Raw genomic sequence first — 7,568 nt, 5'->3', positions numbered from 1 at the left:
TTCTGAACCAAGTTTCAGAATGTCCATTTGTGTTTAAATCGTATCTACTGTGTCCTTTAAGTTTTCCTGAGTTTTTGCTAGTTGCGCAACCGAATCGGTAGATGCAACTGAGTCAATTTTAACTTGCAAGGTCGCATGATTTTCGTGAACAGTAGTTTGCAGTTCTTTTATGGCTGCTTCGTGATTCTGTAATGTAGTCTCATGTCGCCAAAAAATAGGCTGAAAATGCTCACAAATTCGTGTTTTTACATCATTAAAGATTTTTTGACATTTCGATTCGATGTTATGTAACTCAGTAGTTAAATCTGCACGTGTTTGTTCAAGCGTGGTGTCTAACTTTTGAAGATTTAGTTCCATTGTATCTAACGTTTGAAGATTTTGTTCTATTGTGTCTAACTTTTGCTGTGTTTCTCTCTGATTTTGCTCCATTGCGTCTAACTTTTGAAGATTTTGTTCCACTGTGTCTAACTTTGGCTGTGTTTCTCTCTGATTTTGTTCCATTGCGTCTAACTTTTGAAGATTTTGTTCCATTGTGTCTAACTTTTGAAGCTTTTGTCCCATTTTTGCATTAATTGTAATAACGATGTATTGGTGTCTGAAACATGTTCCTCAGTGCTATTCGGCAGTGCATTTGAACCAGAAATATTCGCATTTTGAAAAGCAGAAAATGTGTCTTGACTTATTAGAGAAAACGGTGAGGGTCCAAAACCTGAATCTGCAGTATTTGCAAGATTGTGTCCTGTCATTTCGAATTCCTGAGGCGAGCTGTTGCCGACCGATCGATCGATAATGCTTCCCTGTTCACTAATTGTTTCACTGTTTACACCATTATTTGCCGCCCGTTCATTTTCCCTATGCACAATTACCAAATTACTATGTTGAACATTAGTTAATTCATTACACGGTGGCGCTAACACACTCCTTTCGTCTTCACTGTAATTTCTCAGTTTACTTTGGAGCCTAGTATTACGTTTTTCACACGCCATTATTGTCACAATATTTCACACGATAACACACAAAAGCACAATTTGAAGAGAAAAATAATGAAACACATTAACATAGCACTAAAAATAAAAAAATAGTTAATTGCAAGCACAGCTACAAAATACTTGGTGCAAGTCTACATGCATGCCACAACTGTTTTACTGGAGAACAATGAAAAACTGCAACTACAAAGGAAATTCTCTCTATAATTACGCGCTAGCAATAAACAATAACTACACTAATTACACAAACTACAAGAAAAAATCAGAAGATTCCAGTGAGGTATCCTCGGCTAAGGGTCGACATATGAAACGTCCCCTTAGAAAAATTATACATGACTGTGGTTAAACTGACACACAATATTTTTAGCGCAACGCAATCTGACTTTTAATAATCCCTACAAAAGAATGGCCCTGACTAACAATAACCTATACCTTTCATGAATCACTTACCTCACAAAAATCTTCATTACTCGAACTACTGCAATACAGTGAGCGCCAATACTGCCAGCTACATAAAAGATTCTAACTACTGAAGTCACTGACTATTGATAGGCATAGTTAGCAAATGAAAGATTTTGATAGAGAACAAACAATGTATTTACCTTAATAGTGTTCCAAAGTCATTATATATATATATATATATATATATATATATATATATATATCTGTTCATGACATCCAGTCTTACAAATTTACTGTCTCTGATGGACACACGTCCAGATCATCCGCTCTCAAAACTGCGCCATTTCTCTCCCCACATCCACCACTGCTGGCGGCTCACCTCCAACTGCGCAACGCTACGCGCTGTTAACATCCAGCTACCCAACACTACAATGGCAGACAACAAAGCAAACTAGTCACAGACTGCACACAGCACAGCCAGTGATTTTCATACAGAGCGCTACGTGGCGTTACGAGTAAGAAAACCTAAACAGCCTACTTACTCTGTTAGCAGAATATGGAATCGGTGGGTGCAGGACGGTAATACGGAACGCCATGCTGCATCCCAACGGCCTCGTATCACTAGCAGTCGAGATGACAGGCATCTTATCCGCATGGCTGTAACGGATCGTGCAGCCACGTCTCGATCCCTGAGTCAACAGATGGGGACGTTTGCAAGACAACAACCATCTGCACTAACAGTTCGACGACGTTTGCAGCAGCATAGACTATCTGCTCGGAGACCACGGCTGCGGTTACCCTTGACGCTGCATCACACCTCAGCCTTCTTAGTATGCCCCATAAACAGTGTGTCATAATGGTTACTGCATCTGCGTTGTGAGCAGGACACCTTGGTTTCGAATTCTCACCTGCGTTCACATTTTCATTCGTCACTTCCGTCTGCATAGTTATATCAGTCACTTGATGTTCCTCAACTCATGTTTATTGATTTGTATCGAATGAACTCATGTTATAGGCGCTACAGTTTGGAATCGCGCGACTGCTACGGTCGCAGGTTCGAATCCTGCCTTGGGAAATAATGTGTTTGATGTTCTTAGGTTAGTTAGGTTTAAGTAGTTCTATGTTCTATGGGACTGATGACCTTAGAAGTTAAATCCCATAGTGCTCATAGCCATCTGACGTTTTGAACTCATGTTCAGAATGTCTGCCTAAAGATTACAGAAGTCTTGAGGACCACAGTTTTTATTTTAAGTAAACAACAAATAATAAAATTAAAAAATGACCTTACCAAACGAGGTAAGGAGTTTCGTACACACGGTATAGCGCCGCGTACCAGTACCAACACCAGGTGACAAATGAGTGAGAACATACAACATTACGTACAAAGTAACAAATTTGGCCAATAGGTGGTGTAACACGTTGTATGCTACGTTATATTTTTTCACTCAGTTGTACCCTGATAATATGCCGTGTCGTATCCCTTGATATGTTTATTTTAATTGGTTCTTCTACGCTTTTTAGTTTTTTTGTTTAGTAATAACTTTAAAAAAAGCTGTGTTCTCGTGACTTTCGTAACCTTTCTGCAGATATTCTAAAGAATAGTTTACTCGAAACGCGTCAGTAAAGTTCAATTGCTGGACGTCAAGTGACTAAATGTTTCTCAAGCGACCATAACAGCTGTGTATAAAAAAAGGACCATATCTACGCCTCTTGGAAGCCTATATACACCACACCTCAAAATCGACCTTCACTTCCAATTCAGATATGATTTATGTCCTACTCTAACTTCGCAGCAGTTAAAAATAAAAAGTAAATCATTCCAGTACGCTGTACGTAAAAGGGTATTTGTTACTTGCGATTGACATGGACCTCTGTTGATTTCTAAATTTGCAGCTTAACAGTATCACGATAATCACTGCATTACTTACCTATAAGCAAAAGCTATCAGCTGTTCCTCACATCATCAGCAGAAAATGAATAGTTGAAATTTTAATACTGTGTGCAACGTCTGAGGACAATACATGCGCACTCCGTGAGGAGAGATGACTTTGGGGGCATTAGCAGCTGGCGACCGGGTCTTCGAAGGTGTCACATACTATCCTGATGATCGCTAGTTATGTGAGAAACAGATCGAGTACTTTTTTTAAAAAATTGCAGGAGAAATCTATGACTACTTTGAAACATAATGAATCTTGTCAAAATGCATAAGACAAAGATTTCGCCAGATGCTGCTGTAACACACGGTCACTACATCTCCCCAGATTCAACCGACCCCTGAACGCATTTCAGATCAATTTCCATTTAATGAAATCACAGTTGACATACGTTGTCATTTGAAAGTTAATAGTTGTAAATTACTTTTAATAACATTCCCAATTATTTAGATACTCTTTAAACTGTCCTCGACTCCTTCACCTAGTTTTTACCGACCTAGTTCTTTCCTCACCTACTTTTAATCGTCCCCTTAGTTAAATTAATATAATGGACAACTGAGTTACAGGAAACTAGCTGCACGAAGCGTCTTCTGGTGATCCAGACTAGGACTCCACTACGTAATGAAAGCGTAGGGTCACTCGCCTCTATAAGCCTGAGATTGTGAGTTAAACACTCATCAGATACTTCGACCTAAAGTGTCTTTCTGGGCAGTAATGTCTCTAGCCCATTATCATTCTTCATTGGCATGCGAGCGCTACCTTAGCATCCCCGTCTGATGCTGAAGATTTTGCAAGTTAATCCAGCCCAGCATTCAAAACTTTACTGGAACATTTTTTTAATTTATAAAAAAAGGTAGTTAGCTGAATTTTCCGCACTATAAACTGCGTAGGACACTTGGGTGCGACACTGCGATCATTAACAGTGGTCTGAAGACGTTACGACACGAGCACTGCGTCGATATGTAAAAAAACTTCTGCGTGGTGAGTTTAAGTTTTCTGTTTGAGTCTCTATCACTCCGCCTTCAGGCCATAAGTTGCTCATTGGAACCATCCGGCTGCCGTGTCATCCTCAGCTGAGAACGTGGGTAGGAAGTGCGTGTGGTCGGCACACTGCTCTCCCGGTCGTTATGGTTGTTTTCTTTGACTGGGACCGCTACTACTCGGTCGAGTAGCTCCTCAGTTTTCATCGCGAGGCTAAGTGAACCCCGAAAAATGGCAACAGCTCATGGCGGCCCGAATGGTCACCCATCCACGTGCCGGTCACGCCCGACGGTGCTTAACTTCGGTGATCTGACGGGAACCGGTGTATCCACTGCGGCAAGGCCGTTGCCTTTGAACTTCTATAACCTCGGGTATTGCCTGCATCATTCGGAGACAGAATGTTATATACAGAAATATACCTTGCGCTATGGTCAAACATACTCAAGCTTTAACTAAAAGACACTAAGATCAAGAAAAAAAGAAAATACAGACACACCACGAAGGAATTATCCAAATCGGACGGAAAACAATAGATGTGATGTACATGTACAGACAAACAAATGATTACAAGAATGAGATTTTCACTCTGCAGCGGAGTGTGCACTGATATGAAACTTCCTGGCAGATTAAAACTGTATGCCAGGCAAAGACTCGAACTCGGGACCTTTCGCGGGCATGTGCTCTCCCAACTGTTGGTAGAGCACTTGCCCGCGAAAGGCAAAGGTCCCGAGTCCGAGTTTCGGCGCGGTACACAGTTTTAATCTGCCAGGAAGTTTCAAATGATTACAATTTTACAAAAATTATAACATTTACTCAAGAGAAAGAGCTCCACAAATTGAGCAAGTTAGTAACAAGTTGGTACACATCTGGCCCTTATGCAGCGCTTATTCAGCTTAGCGTTGATTGACACAATTGTTGGATGTCCTCGTGAGGGACATCGTGCCTAATTCCGTCCAATTGGCGCGTTCGATCGTCAGAATCCTAAGTCGGTTGGAGGTGCCAACCCGAAATGCTCCAAACGTCATCAACTGGAGAGAGATTCGGCGACCTTACTGGCTAAGGTGGTGTCTCGTAAGCACGACGACAGGCAGTAAAAACTCCAAGCCGTGTGGGGTAGGGGATTATCCTGCCGAAATATAAGCCCAGGTTGCCCTGCCATGAAGGGCAACAAAATCCAGCATAGAATTTCGCGGACGTATCGCTGAGTTGTAAGCATGCCGCGGATGATAAGCGAAGTGGTCCTGCTGTGAAAAGAAGTGGCACCCCAGACCATGACTCCTGGTTGTGGGGCCATATGGTGGGCGCCAGTTGGGTTGGTATCCAATCGCTGTCAATGGCGTCTCCAGACACGTCTTCGCCCTGGAATCTCATTGACTAAATTGTTTTCATTGATGGGTCAGGATTCAAACTGAGCCACGATTACCAGCGAAGACGCATCTGGAGCCACCCTGGACAGCTGTCGGATACGAACCTGACTGTCACCCACCATACGGCCCGACAGCCAAGAGTGCCATTTCTTTTTCACGGTAAATGTTAACAGACAAACCGGTGCAAGATAAAGATTTATTAAAATTGTTGACCACGGTTTCGGTATATGTAAATATACCTTCATCAGAGGTAAATACACTAAAATCACATCCTGCAGCGGAGATACATAAAACAATTGTGCCAAAGGCGTCGTCAACAACCCTCTGCCCACAATTATGTTGTATAAATGGACATGATGTTTAAACTACTGACGACGCTTTTGGCACAATTGTTTTATGTATCTATAGTGCAGGATGTGATTTTAGTGTATTTACTTCTGATGAAGGTATATTTACATATACCTAAAGTGTGCTCAAGAATTTTAATAAATCTTTATCCTGCAACTGTTTAGCTGTTAACATTTACCGTGAAGAATTTCAGCAGTTGCTGTTTAAAATCTTGACCATTTCGTTTCATTGCAGGACGCCTCCGGTTGTCATCTATGGCACCCATGCAGTACAGTGGTCCCTCGGTAGTATCGTACGCCTGTTTTGATGCCATTCGTGGCAAACATCTTGGGCTTACATTTCTGCAAAATAATGCCCGCCCGCAATCAGGGACAGTTTCTGAACTTGTAGCTAATAAGAACCAAATCGAAATTACACAAATGTTTGCGGCAGATGAATATTTAACGAATTATGTTTAATAGATATTGTATATGAGTAAGTTAGGAATTGTTGAAAAGATAGTAACATGCCTACACTTTAATATGGGATGGCAAAAGATGTAAGTATCGGCATAGAATTTTTTGCATGGCTCATTTCAGGATATTTTTGTTATATATGAGGCGGCACTATGGGCCTCATGGAAAAAAGGTGACCCGGCTGAGTCACGCAATTTGACTCTTAGTCTGATCACGAGGTGTGGTCATTGCACGCGTTGATCACGTAGGCTGACGTGAGGATCAATGAACTATACTTGACTGGATGTATCTGGAACATCTTGTGTGATTAGAAAGTTAGTAGACAGGAATACAATTAAATACTTGGCTTTAATTCAACATCAGCGGTGAACGTCGATCTTGACTTTGTACAATTATATTTACAAGTGCCGTTATAGACTGAAATGGAAATATTTCTTTACGATTCTGATTGCTTCACACATATAGATCAGTTGTCAATGCATAAACTGTATGTGGCGCCCGGCTAGGTCGTAGCTACTGACTTAGCTGAAGGCTATGCTAAATAGCGTCTCTGCAAATGACATCTATGAAGCTATAACAATTGAACCGTTCCTATAAAAGTCGGCTGTAGAACTGGCCAGTGCGCTAGCTTGTCTCGTAATACCAGACAAGTGGCGTCGCTCGGTCAGCTAGCGACGACATTGGCGACTCGCGGATCCGATGTGTACTGACGGACCGCGGCCGATTTGAAGCCTTCAACCTACCTAGTGTGGTGCCTTGCGGTGACACCACAATTTCGCTCGTAAGAGTACCGAAATTTTCTGTACCTTCATCTCCATCTATACATGAGTAATCGTGTCTTTTATTAATGCTGTACTAAAGCGAATGTTTCAAATAGTGCACAGTTTCGCATTTCTGCGTAGGGTATGCTACGTTAGTACATATATTTGTTTGTATAGTATTATTATTTGTTTGAGATACTCCTCGGGCGGCTTACCGCTATTGGAGTTCACCAACAAGTCGATTTTTCTACATGTTGAACCCCTCAAAATGACGCCCAATTCCATTTCGATTTCCTCACGATATTCCTACAGCCATTTCACGTTACCATCGCTG

The 7,568-nt window shown here is 41.5% G+C and overlaps 1 pseudogene; it reads right to left on the bottom strand.

Moving 5' to 3' along the window:
- Positions 1-4,535: 4,535 nt before the first annotated feature.
- LOC126482767 (5S ribosomal RNA) lies at positions 4,536-4,653 on the bottom strand (annotated as a pseudogene).
- Positions 4,654-7,568: the final 2,915 nt, after the last annotated feature.

This window comes from Schistocerca serialis, chromosome 5 (assembly GCF_023864345.2).
Source record: "Schistocerca serialis cubense isolate TAMUIC-IGC-003099 chromosome 5, iqSchSeri2.2, whole genome shotgun sequence".
Taxonomy (NCBI): Eukaryota; Metazoa; Arthropoda; class Insecta; order Orthoptera; family Acrididae; genus Schistocerca; species Schistocerca serialis.
This window is presented reverse-complemented; position numbering and strand designations above follow the sequence as displayed.